General features: G+C 40.3%; 1 long non-coding RNA gene across 1 annotated transcript; it reads left to right on the top strand.

Moving 5' to 3' along the window:
- On the top strand, positions 1–25,139 carry LOC128089330 (uncharacterized). The gene is made up of 4 exons (XR_008210484.1): positions 1–171; positions 16,526–16,605; positions 24,162–24,317; positions 24,899–25,139. It is a non-coding gene; the product is annotated as an uncharacterized LOC128089330 (long non-coding RNA).
- Positions 25,140–26,190: the final 1,051 nt, after the last annotated feature.

Here is a 26,190-nt window from a genome sequence, read left to right as displayed (position 1 = left end):
GTCATAATGGTTTCAGACCATACATCAGACTGGCAAAGAAATTTTGCTGTGAAAGCAAAAAAAGGCAGGTTTGGTTCCCAAAGCTAGAAATTGTGGTTCTCTTGCCTCGTTGTCTCGGTGTTCCCAGGATGGAAGGACAGAACTGCCTCTTTGCTTTTCACCCCAGGACAGGTAATTTTCCTCCTGCGTTTGGTTTAGCGATGACTCCTCAACAATAGAAGGTGGATCACACAGCCCTCCTCCCTGCTGAGGAGGGCTGTAATTTGATTCCCAGCCTGAGATTTGCTGGTAAGATAAAGTGCAAAGGTGACTAAACACCACAACAAGCAAGGTCTAGCCCCGTGGCTCTGCCTGGAAGGGAGAACAGATTATTATTGTAGCAGCAGATCTAGCAAGATCTTTTCCTTTTCTCCTGTTCCAGCTCCAGTACATGAGAATCTTTGCAGCTGTCTGAAGATGGTTTTATAGTGGCAAAATGACTTGCTGTATTAGTCCACAACCAGCATTCTACCCCGTTCTACAATATTCCCTTATTCTCTCTCCCATCTTTACATTCTTGCTGCAAGTTTATGAGTGTGAACAGAGAACAAAGCCATGAACATTAACTGAATGAACTGCACCACTATAAATACAATTTCTGTTGCATGTTGTGCTGAACTTCCTAAATAATACTCAATATGAATGCTTAATCCTAGACTCTCAAGAGGGCTACATCTATACTATACTTTTCATCTTCAAAGCATTTTAAAGATATTAGCTAATTAATCCACTCAACCCCTTTGGGGGAAGCATATTATCATCATCATGTTGTTTTGCAGATGGAGAAATTGAGGCAGAGAAGTAACTTATTTAGTGCCTCAGAGAGAAGGAGTGTGAGAAAGTTGTCAGGACTTGCTGATATTCTGTTCTAAACCCAAGCTACTGTTGGAGCTCATCAGTACCTCACCACTTGTCACTGTACTGACAGTGCCTTTCTTCCATGCTCATGTAATTTTACAGCTACTCTTCAGCACATAGCCTTTAATAAATTACAAACAATAAATAAGGAGTTCTCTGGTCACAACAGAGAAGAAAAAAGGGAAAAGGAGGAGCAAGAACAAAACAAGGGAAAAAGAGGTAAAAGGAAGGAAAGGAAAGGAGAGAAAAGTTCACACCAGATTAACAAAAGAAGCAACACATCAGTGGGACCAACTCAGCCTCAAGTGCTTCTCATTTCAGCTTGAAGAAAAGATTTGTGAGTGCTAGCCATTATGTGAGCAACTGAAGGAAGGAAAACTCATTTTTCTAGGAGAGCAAAGTAATATAGAATGAAATCTCCATTCTCAAACTATCCATTCATGTGAATAGATCTATCTAATCTAAAGGACTGATAACGCCTATAAATAGAAATCCCACACATCCTAGTTTGAATAATGAAGGGAGAAACTTCCATGATTTGAGTTTGCACACTAAATAAAGGAAACACAGAACTCTTAGAAATTTTCTCTGAAGGACACGTCCCTCTTTCACTAGCAGATTCATGTCACACTTTCCAAGACTCCTTTACCTCATCTTTTGAGTAAAACTAGCAAAATGATATGGACCAGTTTCTGCAGTTTCTATGGTCTGCACTTCATCTTTTGGAAATCAGTACATATCATGCACCAAGAAATAAAGAATTCACTTAAGCCTTAAAACATAGATCTTTTAAGAATGAAAGTGTAAGTGATTTGCATAAGGAATCCACTCATACACAGCCCAAATAAATGAATCTATAGACACCACATTACGTCTGAGCATTGTTGCTCTGTCCATGTGATTTCAAGAACATCATCTAACAATCCAACTGAATTTCCAGAATCCAAACAATCATTTACTACCATGAGGTAATTAGTTTGGCTTCAGGTGAAAAGGTCTAAGGCCTTTTATAAACACTGCATGTTTCGTAATCGTCTCTTGGCTTCATTTCGTCATGTTTTACAGCTGCTCATCAGGTATTGGCTAACTCAGGCTATTATGACAAGAATATGATCTCGTTAGCATTTTAATCCGTTGCTTCACTATAACTACTTAAAATACTTTGCTCTCAGCAAGCCACTCCATCTGCTTTCAGATGACATTATCTCAGACTTCTTGCTCATTTCAATAACTCAGAGATAAACACAACTCCTCCCCTGCGTCCATCCCTCCTCACACATCCGTCAGCATGGAGCCATTTAGTTCCCAGGTCTTTCCAGCTCCTGCCCACACAGTAGTTGTATATGGCTGGGCTTATTCTCTCTATCATCCCGAGGTTCCCATGTTCTTGTGCAGTTGCACAATTTCTTACTGCAAGCTCCTTTTTACTCAAGGTGTCAGTCATGTACACAACAATCTTTTAGCATTGTGCATTTAATTTGAAATGCTGCACAGAACACTACTGGGGTTGCTATCAGAAGTTTCCATGACACATTCTCTTATAGCTGATGGCCATTTTTCAGTCAAATGACTTCAACTCATTCTGCAGCTGGGAAAACAGCCAGATCTGCAGCTAGGTTCACCGAGATAGGAGCAGAAAGGCCTGTGCTACAGTACCTACAGTGGCAGGAGCATCCTGAGCACCGCAGTTAATATTTCTGACAAAATATACTTATTATCAAATATCCCTTTTCAATGTGGTTGATTCTTGTCTTTGTTAATCAGACTGACATAACATAAAAGCCACTAGCCCTTTTTTAAAGGGCATCAAGAGCATCTCAGTAGCACTGTGATTGATAAAAGTTCAAATGAGAAGAGCTGGGTCTTCAGTACATTTACACAAGTGATATGGCTGTGCCACTGTCTATGCGTGGCACAAGTAAGGTGCGTTGTGACTGAAAAATACCCCATACCACACATTTATATCCTAATTTGCAAGCAACTGCAAAGAGGCTGGTAATAAATCCCATCAAGGAAAACCCAAGAGCTAGAATGAGTTTAAATTGCTCAGAGAAGTAATTAGCAATTTGCAGAACCCAAGCTGCTGGGGTCAGGACATTGCAACTTGGAAATGACATCCCACACACAGCATCTCAGATAGCCATTGTTTGTCTTTTGATTATGCTAAGAAGTTACTTCTCTGACTCTTTCCAGCAGAGTGATGAGCTTGAGATGCTGATTTGAGACAAATTCCATGCTTCTGTCCCTGTATGATTTCACCAGAGTGCCACCAGTAACAGACCTTGTACATTGCTGTATGTCATAGGTAGCACTGACACTCTTCAGCTTTGATCTCAGCTACCTCTATTTACTTGCTGATGCCCAGAATGCAGTAAAGTAGGTGTTCTCCTCATCCTCTTGCTGGTATCCTCAACATTCAGTGCCAAAGATAGCTGCTTTTCATTTTTGCCACTAAGAGAGTGCTTCCTCAATTGCACATGCTTTGTAGTGAGCTCTGAGGCATTGCACATCATATCTTTTGACTGACTTTTCCCACAATGACCATACACTGATCCCCTGTGTGGACTTTTCAACTGGCAAGAGTACATTCTCTTTTGTTTCTCTATATTTCACATTATTTTTCATATTTTCACATTATTTCTTCCTCCTCATGCAATAATTAGTCTGTGGGGCAAGTGCTAAAGCAGCCAAATTCTTTAATCTTTCTCCAGGTGCGGAGTGCCTGGAAGAAATTGCAGACCTTCAAAAACATTTTGATAACTTTCAGCTTTTTTTGCTGTAGGGATACCACAATGTCTGTTCAGACTGGATTTCTGGAGTTCCTTGTGTCTCTATTTCATAAATCACTTGTCTGTCCCTTTCTGAGTGTCCCTACGTCTCTGAATTTATTTGTACTGACTGTAAGAATTGACTTTGTCACTGACTTAGTCAATTATTAATTGCACTTTCATCTTGTAAAGCTTCTCTTGGTGCTTTCTCTGTGTTTATGTTGGCATAGCAAACCGAGGACTATCCAATACAGACATTTTAGTATTTGCAGCACTGGGTTACATTTTTACATTCTTCTCTTTCATAGTGAGTGCAATGCCTTCACCAATAACTCACCAACTACATGCCACATCATGACAGGTAGTTTTCTGTTTGCATGCAGCTGTGCAGTGCTGGAGTTAGATTGAGGTTTACAACTGTTTATTATTTGTGCATGAGAGCACTGTATTGCACAAACATTAATATACATCTTTAAGCTTGCATACGACTAAAACCTTTTCAATAACACTGTCCACTACAATCAATGTAGGTGACTCTGTACTTGGAGCATTATTCAATACACTTTATTTTCTTCTCCCAAGAACTTCCTTCTCATTTGCCTTTTTCTGCCTACTTCTGTTCATTCATTTCTGCATTGAACTTGGTTTATTTCTGTGCTACTCTTTTTCTGTTTATACTCACTGTTTGAAGTGAGGTATTTTATTATCATGTTCAATAAGCTTATTTCTATCTTTCTGACAAGCTGTGTTCAAAAGCACATAATTTCTGTCCTCATTAGTAAGGCATACTTTGGCTTTCGAGACCAGACATCCATAGAAGTCATCTATTTTGTACTACTGATATCAACCAGGCAGTTCTTATCAATGGACAAAAAAATTGTGATACTCTCTGCATCTTCTGCAACTTGGAAGTGCTTACAGAGTGTTGCTAGTTTTGTTTTGGTTTTTTTTTTTTTTTTTTTTTTTTTTTAAACAGGGACTCTGTATCATCAGCATCTAGGTTATTTGTTTGTGCATGTTATGAATATTCCTATGCTTCTGATTTCACCAACTCATCGCAGGCTGCTTATTTCTAACACTGAGTTCAACATTTAAGTATTAAGAGCTGGGCAAAGAGCCACAGCCATTCAACTTTTTTTTTTTTTTTTTTTTTAAATAGTCTCCACACAAACTGTCTTTTGTCAAAACTTTCCTGAAAACAGTATTCTAAATTTCTAGACATTACCATGCATTGCTGGCAGTGCTTTCCTTCTCCAAAATTTTCTTTTTTGTCAGGTCTCTCTCTCTAGTCTTTTACTGTAGCAAAGCACGTGGATTTAAAAGAAAGAGAGAGAAGACCAAAAGGTACAAACGGCAGGAAAAAAAATAGGTCCTTCTAGTGGTAACACAGGATGTGCCTTCTCTGCCTTGGTAACTTGGCAGTTTTATATGTGAAGTCTACAGTCTTGCAGTGAAATTCTTATTTTCTGCATGCATGCATAGGGATGATGTATAGCTGTGTATGCCTATCCTGAGCCAGGCCTGGAAAGATCAACAACATCATTGAGGAGCCACACTCAGAACCACGATAAGCATTTCAATATTCCCATTTCAATTAATCTAACGGCAGACATGTTTATCTGCCAAGTAGATAAGGAAGTGAAATCATTTGGGTAGAAAACGACAATAAGCCAAGAGAGAGCATAGTGTAAGAGTTATTGATAGCAACCCCAAAACTTCTTTCAGAGAGCGTTATAAAAGCTGCATACATACAAAGCCACATACAGAGGTTCAATGTGACTTCTGTCTGTGCCAGCAGAATTAAGAGACAAAAAGGAAGAGACATGCAAAGTTCAAAGTCTCTGCTATCTGATAAGGCCTGTCAGAACTAAAACCAGGAGATACTGCCAGAATTAAATTATTTCCTCAGGTCAAGTCATGCATCCAGAATCAAGAAACATTGGTTGAGCAGATAAAGCCCATTTGTATAGCATAATAGTGGATGAGCATATATTTCACTAAAATAGTAAATATATACACTCTACAAACACAGGGCAAAACCACAGACACAGCAGACAACATAACATCCTCTCTGCTGAGACTTGAACAGCAAGACACAAATAGAACGGCTAAAAAGCAACTGGCTGATAGATATGCATATATCTTCTGAAAACACTACACCTATAAAAGAAAGGAGTTAAAGCTGTCTACCCTTCTTGCAAAGAGGGATTGCGCTTGCTCTGACATGAATCCACCTTCAAAGACTACCCAAGAATTTCTGTAATACCAAGGTATGAAAAAAAATAACATTTACTCCCCTCCAAGCTAGAAAAAGAATTTTTTTCAGGTAAATGAGAATTAGTCAAAACAAACACTTAAAGCAGAGACAGAATAAGTGTCATATGTGCTGAGACAAATTATAAGGGACTATTATATTTTACATGCAAACAGACTTCACTAATTATGCTGGATTCTCCTATCTTGATTGAGACAAAAGGGTGCTGTAATAGACACCCCTGCAGGAGGGTTTTATGAACAAACAGGGCTGCATGTAGGAACTTGGAGCTCTCTTGTTTCAGAAAATCTCTGATAAGAAAAGGAGCCTTCCTGGGTAAACTATCTCACAGTTCTTAGCCCCTTGTTCAGAAACACAGAGCAGTCACAAAAGTAGTGCTACCAACCCTATAACCCAAGCAAACAGCCCTTGCAGACAGCTACCATTGTTAACTAAATCAGATGAATGCATTTTCTACCAATAGGAGCTGAAGATTTTAAAATTAAAAGCATATCACTACTGCAACTCCCAGATACACGCACCATGGAGAAAACAGCAAAGGGAAATGAGAAGTATTTATAGGTATTTGTTCGAGAAAATCCTGAAAACTCATGGTGGTCAAGGTTTCTTTTCATGAGCTTACTGCAAACATTCACAGCAATTTAGTTCCATCTTCAAGAAGGTTTGCAAACACAGATTACACTGCAGGTTCTTGTGCAAACATATATCCATTAATGAAGATATGCTAAAAGACCAGCACAAGCATTTGCATTGAGAGCATTTGCAGAGCTAATGTAAAAGCTTCTTGTGGTTTGGGAATTCCCAAGGCAGGCATCAAAATATGAAAAATATAACACAAAAAAGTACAGCATAGTGCAGGCAGCAAATGGAGCTAAAGCAAACATTCAAAACATGTACAAGTACACTCCAGTCACAGCTATTCTCCCTTTAACCATTCACTGTGCAAGATGAAAAGTTGGTTAGAAAAGGTAATAATAATAGAAAAAAAAAAAAAATCAAAGAATGTTTCCACAGTTTTCTGTTAAGCAGTTTTCAGTTAACAGTTTTACAGTTAAACAGTTTTAAACAGTTTATAAACAGTTTTCTGTTTATAAACAGAAAAGATGCATTTGCCAAATGCATTCTTACTGCAGTTAGCTCCCCATCCCTAGCAATACTTCACATATTTCCACGTAGAATAGACTCCACTTGCTCCCCAATGAGTACAAGTGAACAAGACAAGTGTGCCCAGGCAGCCCTGTGCCTTCAGTACAGGGGATACAGGGAAGCTGCACACACTGCCAGCACAGCAGCCAGCTCAGGGAGGAAAGGCTGAGAATGATTTTCACCCAGGTCTACCACTGAAGCCAATGCATTGTGCAATTACATCCTGCAATGTTAACGTATCTCAGGATTCCTGGAGAAGTCATCTTTTGCTGCCAAGACATGCTTCTAGGAAGGACAGGGAAGGACTGATTCTCCTGCTTCCTACAGATACACGAAGCTTACTAAAGCTGTTACTCTCTTATGACCTGTCCATAGTAGCTCCTATAACAGAAGCACCTAATTTACCAACAGTCCAAAAGTCAGGGCCCTAAAAAAAAATCACAGTATTACTTTGTAATCAGTTTTTTCTTTTTTTCTTTAAAGCCAACCAATGACTTTTTTGTGGGTTTTTTTTTTCCCTTTAGATTAAACCAGAAGCTGACCATGTTTGTTTAACCTCAGGCTTTGCTGAACTGGCATGCCTGTACAGCCCTTAGCACTGCCAGAGCCACAGATGCTAAGGTAACAGGAGAAGAGCAGAAAGCTGCAGCCTGTTGCTAAGACAAGGCAGCCTCCAAGTCCTGACCATGACCACAACAGGCACCCCATGTGGAGGAGAAACTCTAGTGAAAGAGAACATGACTGAGTTTACACTGGAATCTTTGACAGCACTTTTAAAGAAAAGGAGAAAAGGCTGGGAGAGATGGAAACAGGTTTTCCCCTAGACCTTTCTATGGGATATTTCAGCTGGCAAAAGAAACACACCTATGCATATACTGCTGTACACATACAGTGACCTTCCAAAGATACAGATAATACCAGTTACAAACTGCAAATTTTTTTTAAATGGTTAACAATTTGCTCATAATCCTTAGCAACAATTATGCTTGGCTTTTGCAAATATTTCCACTAAGAGACCGGTACTAAACACTAAATATGGACCCATAAAAGAAGAATGTGGGCTTGGGATGGAGCTACAGGTTCTGCTGCACTGGCCCATCTGTGCTTCAGAACTTGTGCCCAGCCGACAAGGTACAGAAGCAGTCAAGCAAGAGGAGAAGGTCAATGATACCAGTAGGAACTATTTCAGCAGAAAATAGAGATAGAAAATCCAAAGGAACCCCTCGTTCCAAGGAAAAGAAGATACGCACCCTTTCTGGCTGGGTCAAATGAACTAAAAAAAAAACACTATGCTCCTACTCAAGTAAATCTTGTAAATATTTAAAACAGTTGGAATAGATTTTTAGTCCCCCACCCTCTGAGTGTTCATGCACTCCTGCCCAAGTTACACAGTTAGCAGGTAACACTCTCCTCTATATCTGCCAAAAGAGAAACTAGCTATTTACTCTTACACAAGCTCGGGATTTCTGAGCTAAACAGATAACTGGCTTCTCAGTTTCTCTTCATGTTTTAATTGTATTTGATTTCACCAATTACAAAAGTGTTTACATTCTAGAGGGGGGTGGGAAAAGTAAAACATTTAAGCCACATGTAAGCAGCAACATCTGTCCCATCCGCCTGGGGAGCATGAGGAGGGGAGTCAGGTCATGCCAGAGCAGGAGGCTGCCGAGTCGTGCCCAGAGAGCCACACACAACCCACAAATGCCTGTAGTGTGCTAGGCTCTGAGCTGCAGCTGTGTTCACTGCCCACCCTGCGCATGCCCCACACCCTGCCAGCAGCTCCCCACGCACTGCAGCCACAGCCAGCACCCAGGGATGCACACTGATGATGATTCACTTACAGAGCCAAAAGCAGCACACAATTAAACAAACAAGCCCATTTAACCAGGCATTAAAATGCATGCTTGGGAAACAGAGCTCCAGCAAAATTAGCAGCAACATGAGCACTCAGCTGGCTGTGCTTCACTGCCCCAATCCCTCTTGCACACTGTTTTCTTGCCCCACATTTCATCTGTCCAGAAGGTGCTCTGTTGCCCTGTCACCAGGCCATGAGCAAGCTTCCCAGCCCAACCACAACCTGCACGCATCCCAACATCAAACCAGGTCTGTTAAGGGTTAAGGGGACAAGCACATTTTTCTATCACCATTAAAATACCAGAAATCCTTATACAGCTTCGGGCCACTGCAACAATGGGAAAAGAGCTTTATTCTTACTGGTCTGTGTTTTGTAAGTAGCACCATTTTAAATACATATTACACCTTTTATCAGAAGGGACAAATCACATTCAAAGAAATTTTAAAAAGAATGCATATGTATATCCTCATTGTTTTAAATATTCCTTTTAGATAGACTGAACATTTTAATCTACGTTAATTAAAGCATGCCAGCTAATGTGTTTAAAAAATACTCTGTTTTCATGGTCTAAACATAACCTGAAGCAGAACATGCCTTTAAAATGCTTTCTGATGGTGGTTAAGGCTGAGATCAAATCTGTATGAGACAAAAATCCATTCCAGGAACTGGGGAAAGCTCCTGCACTATAACCCAGGCTGTTGGCTGCTGCAGAGTAGATGGCTTGCCACGTTGGGTTCTGCTCTTTCTCCTATAACAATGCAGTAGTTTGGAAGGTGGCTCGGCAGGTTCTTCCAACACCACAACCTATTCCCACCACCCACCCACTTCTTAGCAAGCTTTTCATATGCTAAGTGACAGCAAATCAGATGCAATCATCCTACCAGTGTTTCTCCGCATCTTCCAACATGACAAGCATCCTCATAAAATACCATCCCACAGTGGCAGGCACACTTGGCTCAGCAGACCATGCTACCACACTTTTGCTTTTATTTAACACCTCTGTCTCCCTTCCGGAGATCTCAACATGCGATGTGGCAATATGCATTTTTCATGCTTATTTCTCATGCTAATTTTGCAGATAGGTCAGCAGCAGATGCTCAAAGGTCACTTCCCCACCCGTGACCCAGTCTGCATACTCCTCATTACAGCAATAAAGGCGTGTGTTCATGTCTCCAGGTAGCTGCTAAACCTGCATCTCTTCACATGCACTCTGATTCATGCAGGCAAAGGGCTTACCCTGCAACTTCTGCAGTGGTTCCCCAGGTTTTCCTCCCACACCCACACTGGGTATTTTCATCCTTCCTGCTAGGACAGCCCTGCTACTCACCTGCCACAGTTCACAGTCCAGTATATGACATCAAAATATTATGGCAAGGGTGCAGAATCATAGTTCTCACCCTGAGCTAACTTGTCCCCATTTCTGCAACTGGCACTTCCCACATGAGCTACTGCTTACAAGGAAATGGCTGTGAAGGGTTACTACAGATAAAAGCTCCCGATTTGGAAGATACAAATATCACACCTGCAAAACACCACAGCAACATTATTTTGACTAAAGAGACAGGACAGAAATCTCTTTTGAATCAGGTCACCTGGACATTTAGACCACTGTGGGCGCATCATTTACATGCCATGGGAGTAGTACAACAGCATATGAATACTCAGCCTTTGCTGACCCCAGGCAATTAGCCAAAACTGTTTCCACTGAGTGGAAAAACTGATGACAGCCAGTTCTCTCACTGATGCAATGCTTTTCTACAATAAATAAATAAATCCAAAGTCCAACTTTTTTCAAAAAAGAGAAAGATTCAACAAGTGATGGCTGATTTGCCAAACTTCAAGCTTTGTACAGCAGGTACTTTATCCCAAAAAGTGTCTCTCATTTTTTTGGTTCTCCATTTAAACAGGCTTCAGAAGCTATGTCTGTCTGCCATTTATTGTTTGCCCTCTGTCTCAGCTTCCCCAAGCAAAACCCCATACAGCGCCTCCCCCACCAAGCCCCCCCAGTTGCTCCTATCTTTATTCCAAGCAAACAGTGCCTGTCACTTCTACCAGCCACAGGTGGGCTAGAACCCTGCCTGCAAAAACATACCCCTTTTCATACTGCTTTCCTGTTCTAGTTCTCAGATCCTGTCTGGAAGGAAGCACAGCATTTTCCAACATCATCTCTGGAATGATCATAAGTGTCTAGAAATCACAATGTGGGGTTGAAATGTATAAATGCAAGCAATGTGGGTGGATCATCTCTGTTGGCTCCTTTTACAATTTGGAGAGCTCAGGCACTTTCTACAAAGGTGACTTCACTATCCAACATCATGGGAAGGGCTGTGGCCATCTGGTACCATCTTCCTCTTGATTTTCTGAGAAAATTGAGAGTGTCATGGGAAAAGAGAAGCTCAAGATTTTCCTGCTATAGCAATGTGACGCACCTTGCTGGCCACTATGATGGGCTGAACTCTCCTTGAAATACCACAACAGTGATGTTACGCAGTGCTAGGCTCCCACAGATCCTGTCCTAAGCACTTGGTGCTGCTGTATGTACTGTTGTATGAGATTTTCATCTTTCTTCATGGCTTTTCCCTTGAGCTTGCTCTTGCCTAACTGCCCTCTTCTTGTAATTGACTTGCACAACCTAACTATATTTTTCCCTTTATGGGAAAAAAAAAACAACACTTCTGCTTTAAAAAAATAAATTGAACTACAGTAATTAACGAATTAACTCTGAAAAAGAGCAAAATAAAAAAGTTTTGAAACAGTGAATAATATCAAAGACAGTACTGGAGTAATTTCAGACCTTTAAAGACTGACAGTAATGGTATGGAAATGATCTTACCATTCTAAGTAAGGCCTGTTTGAAATTAACGCTCCTTTGCAAAGTGCTCAATGAATCAATATTTTTCATTGGAAAACCTTCCATCTGAAGATTTCCAACTCATTCTACAGCTTCCATTGAGCTTGATTTTCTTGCCTTTTCTGTACTATGATTATTTTACCATCACTACATCATATTTTGTCTCATTCTTGCAGTCATTCATTCTGTTTCTTTCCAGCTTGACAGGCCCAATATTTGAAAAATGCATAGTCAATACAAAAGCTAAGGGCTACTAGAAGTAAACAGCTAAGCATAGAACCCAACACATTCCTCAGTTACATGGGTGTAAATCTCAGAAGAGAGAAATGGTTGGGAGTTCTCTACTTAAATTACTCACATTGCACTGCAAAGTGCAGATGCATTTGAATTATTTTTACCAAAAAAAGCCTCCTTCCTCTCAAGGACTTTTCTTAAATTTATATTAAGATGAGAAGTTACTAGAACATTGTTTTATAGTATATAGCTGTTGTACAAATTAAAATGTAGGTAGAGTACTGTATACTAGTGGAAGGAAAAGAAAGGGCAAAAGTAAAGCATACAGGGATGAAAGAGGAGCGATTGTAATCTCGAAAGAGAACCAAGTCTTATGTACAGCAGGCCAGTAATTACTGGTGTTCTTATTCATGTACCTGCATACAAATGAGTTGTTTATTCTTTCTAGGATCCTACTACAATCTTGAGGTGCCCAATTCCTCATGGCATTATGATCCTCAGCATCATTAAATGCTGTAACTTGGAATCAACGGTAGTCAGCTTTGAGCAAGCTAAGGTCAAATTCAGCTCTGCCAAGTACTATGAAGTTAGCAGCATTAGGAACAGACAAGGGAGAATGACAACCCTAGAGACTACTTCTACCAAAGTACTGCTGCTGAGGCTGTTAAAGGAATTTCTGCGGCTAACAGCATATTGTAATTGCTTGTATAACAATCACACTGCAAGATTTTTGTCTGATAGTAAAACGAGAAAACAGCAATCTGTCTTTCAGAAATTCTGATCTAGAGGCATGATTTCACAAGCTGCTTCCTGATGGCAGTTCCCTGACCTTACTGAGTCTCATTCAAGACAGCATTCTAATTCACCTAGAGCCCCAGAGGGACAAGTAGCATGGTGACCTTCAGCCAAAGGACACAACTCTACTGAAAGCCTGCAGCCACCCATCTTCTGCCCAGTCTGATATTCAAATTAACACTAGAACAGTGTGCATATCAAGCAATTGTAGTACCTGAATGTGACAAAAAACATGGTGAATAGTAACAAAGACTGATCAGTCCTCTGGCTCTTTCTTTAATGCTTTCCATCTTAAATACAGTAACACTATTTAGTCACTTTTTAGTTACTATTTAGTTTACTAGTACACTAATAAAGAAGTCTTACCATTAAGAATGGTGGGGGAAAAAAAAAAAAAAAGGGGGGGGGGGGCTCCCTTGTGTATCCAGATCTAATGAGATTATTGGCCAAGTCTAGAGATCTGGAGAGGACTGACATTGATAGATGTAGAAGGATCAGCATAGTACATCAAGATGAAGTTGAGTAAGTTGCACAGTTTTGTTTTTGTTTTTTAAACCAGCAAGGAATGTGAATAGTTATAGAGATCATATAGATCATCAGCAAAGACAGTCTCAGAAAGGTGAAAATACACCAACCAGAAGGGAGCAACAAATTCTTGGCTGGAAGAGGAAGAAAACATATCTGTAGAGTGACTTGCTTGGAGTGGAATAGCACTCCACTTGAGCTTCCTTACCAAGGCTGATGTTTTTATAATTATCAAAAGCATCCTCCTCTTACAAAACCAGTTGACCTCCTCTGCCTGCACTATGCAGCATATCACAGCAGGATGCAGCCATGGCCTGTGATATCCCTCCTTATGATATAAGTGATAAATTGCCTGAGCAGGAATCCATCACAATACTCATGCCAGCATTCGTAGTGGTCTGCTCCTTGCCAGAGGCTCTTTAATGAAAGCAAGTTCACTATTTAAATTTGATGCTTCAGTCAAAAAGAAAAACAGCATTTTTTCAAAGGCAAGAAAGTGAAAAACCCCAGTTGATGAGTATTAAATATGGTCAGAATAGCTTTCCAAGAGTCTGTTTCGATAAAAACCACAATTTCTTCCTACAATTCAATTAATGTTAGGGAAAGTCCCAAAGGAAAAAGTATTTAAAAATTAATTGAGGAAACTTAAGAAGCATCATTTAAAATCCCATAATGTGACATTTTAGGTTTCTCACTTTTATACTGTTGCCTAGAATATGAGCACAGAATAGCTGAATTACTCTCCCCCTTCCTCCCCCCCCACCTCAAAATCCAATTCTGGTTTCAATTTGTTTGTTGATTGAAACACCATTCTCTTTCTAATTCAAGGTATTAGATCTGTTTGTCACCACGAATTCTGAACAACTTACAAACAAAAGTGTCAGAAATCAAATCTTTGGGAAATAACAATGAATAAGGAAGTCCCTAGAGCAGACGTTTCCATCTCAGCTTTGGACTAGGAACAAATTTCAAACCAGCACGATTATTCACAAAGCATACTATAGGTTTGGCTGACTCTACATAACAGTATTTATCTATTTTATGTAAAAGTTTCCTGTTGCAGAGAAAAACAACAGTATTTCCTATGTTATTCCTGTCCTGAAGAAATATTTGCCTCTGTAATGGCCAAGCCATAGCCATCTAACCTCAAGACAACTGAACACATTCTACCACCTGCAAAAAAGCCATCTCCATTTCAGTCTTCCCTCTTAGAACCTACAACTGGAGATCAACAAAGGACTCCTTCCTTATCTTGCACTCTGTGACATAATCAAAACTATTTATTGAAATCATGTTGAGTCAACCGGTGGACTCGAAGTTGAGGTGCATCTTGTGCACGCTGGTCACTGTCTGATCTTAACCACATAAATAACTTCATGTTTGAGGCACATTCTGTTCTCCCTTTCTACTTTACTATGCATGTTAGTAGGATACTGGGAAGACAATTGACAATAAAATCAATTTCACTATTAAAAAAGGGCATTGGTGCAAAAAAATATTGCTGCTTAGAGTGGGAAGCGAGCAAGAACTCCTCCTGAGAAATGGAAAAATCCAGATATAGGTTAGCAAGGAGGAAAAAGAATGGTGGGCCATTCTCCTAAGTACTGAATTTCATATTCTGCACCTCAAGCTTATTGAAGGACATAAAATAAGTACAGTTTCTTTAGTCTGTACTGTCTCAGAGGATGCTCTTTCTAGCACATGGATTTTCACAGAGGTCGTGAAAAAATCTATTTATCTATAATCTGTGTCTATTTACACACAAAAATGGGGTAGGCGACAAGGAAAACACCCTTTTTTGTAACCTTCTGAAGCATTAAAACACAGACTTTTTATTAATTATGGCTATGTAAGGGACTTTTTCTGTGTATGACTGCACGCACGCCTTGCCTTAAATCTCCTACAGACATGTTTATAGAAGGATGGATAAATATTTTTCCATAGCTTCATGGAAAATCACTATGAGAAACATTGGAGGAACACAGCTGTGGGGTCCTTCATTACCTCAGTATAAGAACAGCTTTCTATTCACTGGCATTTCATTGTGCTTTGCTGGGTATGTGCTCCCAGGTGTACACGACACCAAAGAAATCAATTTTTTTTTTTCTGCTTAATATTTTTGAAAGAATGAGGACAACCTTACTTTCTCACCCAACACGTCACATACCATTTCCCAAACCTAAATCCAATTTTGTAATAAGAGAAAAGAGGTTGGGGAGATGCCATCACTTAGGTAAGCCCTAACCTAGTATGAAAACGCACAGAGCCCTTCCACATCCTCATTTAAGTCCAGAAATCTAACAACTTAGCATTTCACCTCACTGTACTCCACTCTTTGAGTTTCAGGCAGATATTTTTGCTTTACACCTTGTCCCAAACTGCAAAAATAACATCTTTCCTCCTTAGAGGGGTTGCATTTTTGCATCACATTGAAAACCACTCTGGTGCTTCTCAGTAAATCCACTGAAGATGCTGGGGATTCTCTGCAATGAAAGGCTCTTTATAGATGTAAAACATAGTATAAACAAAACCACACAGTAAAAAAAAAAATAAATAAGAAATCCACACAGAAAAACTGAACATTTTTCACTGCCCCCTAGTTCACTGCCTCTGATCCCTTAGATGAGACTGACCAGGACTGGCATGAAGCTGGTGGCCAAGCTGTAGAAATAAGGAAACAGGAAAAAATAAAACAAAATCAGGATAAGAAAATATTTATTATTTAGGGCTTGCTGCCTACTAAACAGTTGCTAACAGATAAAAACACCCTTCACACTAAAAAACACTCAAGCCACTGTTTCTTCATACCAGCTTTGTCAATGCACATGTCAAAACAGCTGTCTGAATAATTAGAAGGATGGTGGGGCTTATATATTAAATTTTTATAGTGTGAATATTTTCATTTTGTACAAATATTGGTTTTAAGAGAAAAACAGAAGCTTGAATATACAAGGCAGGCCAGTGATTCTAGGAGTGAATAAGACCTTGATAACTAATGGTAGCCTTCCTTCGCATATTGTGTGTTTGCTGATACATCAGTCCACCCCACTGAAATTCTGCATATCAACTCTGAATCATATTTCCTCAGCAACTTCCCAGTTTGGAGTTGTCCTGTTGACAGTGACCTGGTGAATTTGAGAGGCTAACACTAACCAATAGAATTCTCCACCCCCACACAGATTTTGAACTAACTGGAGATGCTAGAGAATCTGAAACTCCTTTTCTCCTTCTGGATGAACTCCTATGAACTCTATCCAAGGTAAATATGTGCAAATTCAGAGGGAATAGGTTGGTGACATACTATATAGGCTGATAAGTTTTTTTGTTTGGGAACTTTCAAAATGCTAAATTTCAAATGTCTTTTACTGAAAAAAAATTGTTTGTAACTACTCCTTTTATTTCTTCCCTTTTTAACTTCTAAAACAAGTGAGAAAAGAGAAACCATGAAGAATTATTTGTATTTTTCAATCAATAAAAGTTTTTCTAAAAGAAGCATTCTTCTGCAAAAAAAAAAAAAAAAAAAAAAGTTCTGGTTTTAAGATCATTTCTGAAAATAACAAGACTTCTATTGACCAAAATTAGTCACAAGAAAAGGAAGCAGGGCTGGCCAATTGCCCTCCTGTCCACTGCCCTAATTCTAAGATGTTTGTAGAGAAAATATCTTGACCTAAAGAAGGCACAATCCATTAAGCCACTAAGATTCTGCAGACTTTACTGGAGCTTGGTATTCTTTTCTCGTGTAACAGTTAGTCCAATTAAATATCCAGCTGGTCAGACACGTACCTCCAAACACAGTCAAAGTTCAGCAATTCAGTTCACCTATTCAAAAGCAACACAACTGATACATTGACTGTACAGTCAATTGCTGCCATTTTCTGACCTCGAAGCCCCTTCATCTCAAGGCTGCTGCAAAGCTCCACTGGGGACATGCAGAGACTAGGCCATCACCTTCCCACCAAACAGCCATCCTGTTTGCCAACATCCCATGCTGCAGGCACCCCACACTTTCAGCAGGCGCTGGGCAAACTTCCCTTTTCCCACCTTTTCCCACCTTTTCCCATTTGATGAACAACTCTCACAGTACTTAACACTAGAAAAGACCCTGGCACTCCTCTAAGAAAAACTACAGCCTGACCATAAGCAGCAGAGGTACTTGAGGCTGCAACCATATTGTACGGGTGCTGACCATCCTACTTAACCCCCAATTTTCCTGACTGTACCCCATATGCCACTAATCTTCAGTGCTGGTCAGGAGAGGTCAGACCTAAACACCAAATACACACACACACACACACACCGCACCATCACCAGCAAAAGAGGTCCTGTAGACACAGCCATGAGCTTGTGCTTCCTACTCCTTGTGCTTGCCAGCACACAGCAGCCTGCAACTGCAGTCCTGCTGAATTTCCTCAACTCTACATGCTATCATTCCTGCTTTTCCCCTTCCTTCTCATACAAATAGCAGGCAGCACTAAAATAAGATTGTCAGGGAGAAGGGAAAAACCTTTTGTTCAGAGCCTCCTATTTCAGGCCCATAACTGAGAAAAGCAAATATATATTACATTAGTGTGATTAGTATTGAGCGAAACAAGCTCCTGTCGTCTGCTTCATTTAAGTCTCTTCACAGAAGGCTGAAGATAAGATGTTTTCTGCCTACAGAATAGGCCCAGGCAAGTTTTTTTCTTCCTATAGGCAGCCAGTCAGTCCACACCCATACTGGAGGCCAAATTAAAATGTTAAAAGGAAAAAATATACATAAAGAACATTTCTACATACGCTGCCAGTACTCAGCTTTGCAGCAGACCTATGCACTGCTATGCCATCTTACAAATAGCTCTGTGAGGCAAAGAGATAGAAATCCTGTCCCTTGCCATGCTGGGTTTGGGGAAGCTTCTCTTATTGGTCATAAGGCAAGCATTTGAAGCCTAGACTCTGCTACCAAGCTCACTGCTATAACTTATTACCAGCACAGTCCCATTAAAGGCATCAGTGTTGAAAGCTGTTGCTTATATGAGCCCTGATGCCTTTCTGTCAAATGATAAGTGCAAAAACCACCCTCCAATAAGCCCAGTGCTCTGCATCATCCCTTTTCCTTAGGCACTACCCAAGCTCTGACTCCTCACTGGGTCCTGGCAGCCCAGGGCCATGCCGCTACCTGCCCTGCTCCAGCAGCTCAGCCCAAACCCAGCCTGCTGCAGAACTGCACACTACATTTTGGGAGTCATTAGAGAGCTCTCTAGCCATTTGGCCACCTGTGTCACTACGTACATGAGGGTCTGCCTCCTCCACTCAAAGCATCAGAAGGCCCTGCAAGCAGACCCCCACCTCTCCCTGCAAGATGGAGTTATTTCTACAGATACCTCCTCACAAGCCAAGGGCTGGCTTCCCCATTTCCCTGCCCATGGGAGATAACATTGCTCACAACTGTCAAAATATAGCTTTCTGAGCTGGAAACCTTCACAAGGCTTAAAAAAAATTGGCAAAGACTTGTTTTTATAAGCAAAGAAATACCAAAAGAATTTAGTGGTATTAGTCACTAAGCAAAGTTTTTGTCTATTAAGATTTATATTTTTTAAGATTTTTTTTTTCTTTTTTTTTTTTTTGCTAAATAAAAAGGGAAGATCTACAGTAAGGAAACTGTAAAAGCTATTCATTGAAATTAAGAAATAATTAACTAGTCTTAACTTGTGCATAGCAGCAGATTTCCTCCTGGCAGTGCACTCATGCAGCTCTGTCTGCACTCAGCAGCATTCAGAGCAGGCAAAAGGCCGAGCAGGCCACAGCCTGTGATGCATAATAGGGCTGTGGTTGCTGCCACAGCTGAACAGTTCTAACAGCTCCTGCTCACTGCAGGACAACCCTCCCTTTCTGGCCCCTCCTCCTGCTTCTCTGCAGGGGCTTCCCCAGTTTGCAGATCTCTCACAGCCAGCTTTTAGGAAGGGAAAAGAAATAAGAAATCAGCCCACTCCCCAAAAATATAATTTCTTTCCTGAAATGAACTGAGCTAACCAATCAGCCACGTGCTCCTGGGCAAAAAAAGGGCAGGGACACATTGCTACTTGTGGGAAGGAAGAGGGAACACATCCCTGAAGCATCTAGACTGACTCAGCTGCAGCATCACAAGAAAACCTCACCAGTCTGCGGCTGGCACAGAAGCAGCTGAGATGCACATACATTGTATCTCCAGCCTGACCAGTCTGCAATGGAAAAGGAGTAGAAAACAGCCTGAAAAGCAACTTCAACTCTCCCACTAGGTTTCATTGCATGCTCCATGTACCCCAGCACAGAGTTTGCTAAGTCCAGCATGTTAGAAATATCCCAGGCAGCAGGCATGCACAATGATTTATCGTTTCTGTGCAAATTAATTCGAGGTATTTGGAGAAAGTCTTCAGAGGAAAGGAAAAAAGACCACAGTTGGCTCTTTGCAATATTTTTAACACTGTTTGCCAGAGGAAGAGGTTATGGTTGTGCGGTGTACCCGTCACATGGGGCCAAGCAGCAGTGTAGGAGCAGCACTCCCAGCTCCAAGCAGGCTTGGCATGAGAAGCCATCTAAAGACATATGGCTATGAGAAGCCCAAGTCAAAAATAATGCCACCACCAGCACTGTCACAGGGGGGAAAGCAAGCAGACATTTTCTTAATTATTCTCTGGAACTCCTCTCCAGATCTTCCCCGGATTCTGGCCCAGTCTCCCTAGAGCTGCCTAGCCAGTTCTCCCCAGTATTTTGCGCATACCCAGGAAAGACACTGCATTAAGTATCAGCAAAGCATAACATATTCCTATATCCTAGCAGCTAGTCTTGGGACACAATCTGCAGGACTCTTGCTGCTTACAGCCTAGTTTATGGTCAGTTTCCCAGAAATATTTGCATGCTTGGATAAAGTTGACTACAACAATTAATTTTCAATTTTAACTAATCACAAGCATTTAATCAGATGTGTTCTTAATGAAAGACAAAACAAGCTCCAAGACAGCCAGCAAAATCAGCATGAACTTCTGCAATATCACGTGCTTAATATTGCCCATGATTATTTTGAGATGTAAAACAAAAAGAAATAGCATTCATTACGGAGGTAAAAAAAAAAAAAAAAAAAAAAAAAGAAACCTATCATTTAACTGTAGCCAACACCAGAGCACAGAAGTGCCTTCTGATTGTTATTATCTGGTTAGAAAATATTTTATTTCCCATTTCACCAAAGTCCTTTGCTTTCTGGATTTCAAAAAGCAAAGGGAGGGATGAGTGATCAAAATGAAAGGTCTGAAGCTTTCTGCTCCTTAAAATCTGCCTCTCGTTTTCTTAGGAAAAAGTGAACTCAGAGTTAAATTTCTAAACACCAATCCTTTCTGCCAGCAAAAAGAGTTTGTTTGCCAGGGTGTCTTTAGAACATCAACACCACTGCGATCAAACATTTGGGAAGGAAATTGGCCCATCTATAAAGGATTTGGCCAGGACACAGCTCAACTCTGCAAACGGCTGTTCTCTTTTTATGATAGCAGCAAGGTGTGAAGTAGAGACAGGGGAGTTCACACGTCTGTGAAGTGCGATGGTTCTCACACCTACCAGACCCAATACTAATACCGTACACATCTGTTACCAGATTTTAGACTATAAAATAGTATGGAAGTCATAACAGTAAGGATGAGAGAAAACTGTCCATATATTTTCTGAAGCTGTTTGAAATATAAGCCTTGTCATGTTGTTAAAGCAAAATACCATACTGAGTAACTTCACCACACTGTGGTGAAAATTACATTCTCTAGTGCAGTATTTAAACCAAACAGCCTCTATTAGAGCAACAGTTAGGAAACTTCTATACTGGTTTAACAGTAGTAGAGTAAGCCTGGGGCTCACGTGCTGAAAAAAAAAAAAAGAATAATAATAATAAAAAAAAATTACTTTCTGAATTACAGTTGCTGAAATTTCTCTCTGAAAGGCAAAGAGACAGATTTTCATCTGCCACATGAAGCTCCTGTGCAAAGCTAGATTAAGTTTATACCAATCAAAAATATATCTCAGCACCTCCAAATCTGTCCAAATTATTAGCAAGATGCACCACTTCTCAGAAATGGATTTTACCATAACGTGAGGAATTCATCTCATAATGCAACAAATAATTGTCGTAACAGTTAAAACATTGGAAGCTTTCCCCCTTGTTACTTGCCAAACTAATGATATCATGTGATATTTTCACTGTGACAAACATCCTCCTTTTGATGTGTTTCTCTGTACCATCATTCTGCCTATTTAATGCCTCTCCCCTTGAAGGAATAAGCCCTGTTCCTATTGAAGCCTACTGTCAGATAGCTATTAACTTTGATGGAATTTAGACCAGATCTTTCTCAGTCTAGATTACTTGCCAGCTTCTGAAGAGCCCCATGCTCTTAATCTTCTTAATTGGAGAAAACTGCAGATAGCATATGTAAATATGCGGGTGGGCTGTGTGGAGACTGCACATGTGAATTTGGGCAGTTGTGATGTTTAAATCTAGAACACAAACTTTAAACTGTGTGACGATAACATATATCCGACATATCATGAATGCTGTTGTTTAATTTCCCCACAGTTTGGCCCTCCCTATCTGGACTCCCAGAGTCCCTTCAGTGAAGCAGTTGCTGGCTCTGTCTGTTAAGCTGACGGGTGCTATTACAATCTCCCATTCAGAATCAGCATTAAAAAAAAAAGCACTGAAGCTAGTTCATGAGACAGATAACCAAACCTGTACCATGGAAGCCACCACTCAAAACACAGATGATGTGCAGGGCTGCTCTGTGGTGGCTCTGAGGGTTTTTTGAGAGTTTGAGAATGAGTGCTTACAACTGTGTGCATGTAAGAGATAAGCTGCAAAAAATACCACACAGGAACAGAGAGACAGCAGCAAGGACACACCAGATACAGCCAGAGAAGCACTGGTCCAGGAATACTAAAAGAAAAACGCCATTTCCACTAAAAAGCAGTAAGGAACCGTGAGAAAAGGCACTTTTCCTGAGCACAGTGGGGTTCACACAGCAGGAGAAACTAGACTTCATGTACATCCTCTATGAAACTAATCATAACACGAAGATATTAGACTACATCACCAATAGAGATAACCCATGAAAGACTCGATATTAGTTAAGCTAAACGTGTGACAACTTAAAAATAAACAGAAATCAGCTCTATTTCCCCAATAACTCTAAACATTTTCCTGAGAAAGAAGAGAATCCAGACCAACAAGGACAGTTTGGTGAGAACTTGGTTGGCAGCCTCACAGCTATCTTTGTTCTCCATACCCTTGAAAAGCACTTGCAAAAGCCTTCACAGGCTACATTTGTCCACCACCACAGCCACAGACCAGCCTGGCAGACATAGATCTGGGCACCAGCACCTAATTCCACTGTATATCAAGCTCAGAAGAAATCTTCTGCATGGAGAGAATTTTTAATGAGATTCCCTAGTGTAAGTCAGTGTCTATGGAGGAATGGAAGCCAAGATGCAACAAATAGGACCAAAAAGATTTCACTAAGACTCTGTCTAGGCACTGGGGTAAAGACGACAGGCCAGAAAAAGATGCCAGGGTTGGAATAAGCTGTTCACGCCAAGAACTGAGTTTCTGTGAACAGAACTTCCTCTCAACAGCACCCAGAATAGCAATTCGCAAGTCTGGGGCATGAAGACCCAGGGGAAATGAACAGCCACAGGCAGGAGCCAAGCTTTCTCAGATCCATACATGGTCTCTGATCTACCCTGGGCCTCCCACGTGAGCTGCCTTTCATCTCTTTCCCCTTCTCATGTCTTGCTGCTTCAGTTCCCATTTTATAAAATTGAAAACTTGGCTTTACTATTTCAGCTCTCCACAACCAACCATAGCCCACCTTTTTTTCTGAAGCACATACACCCCTTTGCTATTTAAAAGGACACTGTCAGCAGCAATAAGATTCCAAGACAGAAAAACCTATCATCCTGCTGCTCTGTAGTACCAATAATAAACTCCAGTAACTTCAGTCAGTCTGGGCTGGAGTCAAAATTGGTAACAAAACAAAGCTTACATTAGCAGACTCTAAGTGTGCTTATCATGCATGTGTTTTAGCATTCAGCTGAAACAGGGACAAAAGTGCCACATCATCATCATCTGTGCCATAGCATCACCTAAGGAAGCTGCTTTCTCCCTTCCCCCCCCCCCTTTCTGCCCATCAGGAAAAAGAGTGCAATCTTTGCTAGATCTCCTATGTTGCACAACAATTGAAATTCTCATGAAGAATTCCAGAGCAAATTGTTAGCAGACTGTACCAATTTCTTGTTGTTTTGTAATTTTTTGTCATATAGTTTGGACATCTTGTGACCCTCAGATTTGAGAAAAGTTAAATTTAATATTTTTTCTTAATAAGTGGGATTTTCCCCTGTTCACTATTCTTGAAAAGAGAAATTCTTCCTAAACTCGTAATTAAGGCAAAGTCAGAAAGAGTTCAGACTTTATGAGGGAAGGAGTAAGCTGTGAAAGTACTAAAAATACTGTGGAATTTAGATTATGTTGTTCTGGATCTCTTTCTAAAATAAACCCCACAGCTTGATAGTTTTTCCTTCTCAAGAAAATTTATTTCACTCAGAAATTCAAGTAGCTGCTGAAGTAGATTCACAATTTAAAAAGTATGGAATTTAAATATGTAGTGCTCAATTTTACTCTTATTGTTACTTACAGTCATATCGTAAGAAGGTACAGGACTTCTTACTGAAGATTCTGGTTCTCAGCCATTTGAAGTACAGAAATACCTTCCCCCCAAACTCAGCTCTACCAACCCTTCACAATATGACGCCTCTTTCTTTTTTATTTTCCAGTTTGTGCAAAGCCCAAATGAAATCTTCTAAGGGAACTTTGGAGACAGCAGAGGGAGCATCACAATAGCTCCCATGTGGGATCACTTCTTGCAGAAGAATCCAGAGACTTCAGTTACTCTGAGGACCCTATTGTGTTAAGCAACACACATGCCTACAGTAAGCACGCTTACATTGTTTCAGTACATTTTCCACACTAGCAATGGATTTTTTTGTAAAGGTCATCAGATGCAAGCTAGTCACCATTGGGAATATAAATTGTATATTCTTGATGTTCACTCAAAGGAAAAAAGAAAAGAGAGCTTTGTAACTTTATTTTTTTTCCAATTAATTTTACTATTGCTCTTTACAACATCAATAGTCCTGGCTCTTCTATAATGCTTGCCATTCAGCAATCTGAGAACATATCAGACACGTTCTTCATTTATAGTCATTTCAGACAGAATCAAAGCCTAGAAAAATGAAATGACAAGCACAAGTCCATTTATGTATAACAGGAGGCAGAAATTTCAAGAATAAGTGCTTGATAGGTCTCCAGAACACATGTGGTGGGAGAAGTTCTGTCCTCCAACACTGGCAGCTTCAGTAGAGACACCATTTTATAACCAATAGTATCTACTGCTTCTATATACCTGACTGGTTAGTAACATGCTTTTTCTTAGTGGTTCTAATTCTTGAGTTTCACCTACACACTGAGGTTTACGGGCAACTAAATCCCCTTTAATTTCTTCCTTTTGCAGAAAACTGACATTTAAGCAATGGATTCAATACCAAGACCAAATATGCCATTGGGAAGACTCTGTCTCCAATAAGTGCTGCCATGAAGGAGTCCAGTCTGCAGTGGGATGCAGACTGGCAATTCCACCAACCCTTCTAAAAGCTGAAAGCCCAGCTCTTATACACCCATTTTAATTGGGAGCCTAAAGCTATTTTACTCATCAGCAATAAAAGAGCAATTAAGTTTGCAGCTGGAAACGAATTAATGAGATACTGCAAACAAGCTAATTAACTCATGGGTATTCAGATAGAAACCACACAAAACCCCACAGGGTGTGCTAATTACTTTGGGGGGGTCTAACTAAAATAAAACAAAAAAATAGAAAACCACAACATTTGGAATAAAAGCTACAAGTCTGTCATTAAGCAGTCCTACTGCATGTACAGCGAGCATAGGAAACTAGATACAACTGTGTGCACGTGGAAATGACCACAGACCATATAGTGTGCTAAGAACAGTATTAAATTTGGCAACATTAAAACAGGATCTATTTGCTGAATTTCCACAGGCAGGTGTAACGGGAGCACTCTCCTCACTGTAACCAGAAAGATTTGGCACAAAAGTTAGTCTGTAAACACACTACTGTTCTTTTGGCAGCTTTGATGAGAAGGAAAGATTTCACATTCACAACCAGATAGCCAGAACAAAGCGTGAGACTTCATGCAGCTCCTGGCCTAAACAGACCAGGCACAGTGTGAGGAAGAACAAGAGGATTTCTGGGTGTGTGTTAAGGAAGCTGCAGTATATGTTATATCATATTTGACAATTGACTTTAACTGTAGGATATTTAATTGCCACTGACTCAGGAGTTTGAAATAACTGGTTTGCTCATCCTCATGCTTTGCTTTGGTCATTTATGGCCATGTAAAATCCTGCTTTTCTGACATTCTACTGAGCCTTTTATGCTCTAGTACAAACATAGAGAATGAAATTGAGAGAAGCAGAGAAACGAGCCCTTTCCATAAAGTCTGTGTGATAGCAAAATACAGCTGCTTTTCAAATCTCAAACCCTTTGCTGTTTTTAAGAAAACAGCCAAAAGTTCCCAGCACTCATAGCACAGCCTCAGCCTACCGGATTCAATAACCAATCCAGGAAACTAGTTTCAACATCAAGTTTCAAAGAGGTTTTTGTAAACAGAGAGCAAGCCCACAGAACAATATGATTCTTGATCCCTGTTTAAGTAGCAGGAGCACAGAAAAGCCTCAGAAGTGGAGACATCTGTATTTATGTAGGGTGTTTTCCCTGTCTCTTTA

Source organism: Tympanuchus pallidicinctus, unplaced genomic scaffold, assembly GCF_026119805.1.
Source record: "Tympanuchus pallidicinctus isolate F22 unplaced genomic scaffold, pur_lepc_1.0 scaffold1, whole genome shotgun sequence".
NCBI lineage: Eukaryota > Metazoa > Chordata > Aves > Galliformes > Phasianidae > Tympanuchus > Tympanuchus pallidicinctus.
The sequence above is the reverse complement of the archived record's forward strand: the minus strand, read 5'-3'. Positions and strand labels throughout refer to the sequence as shown.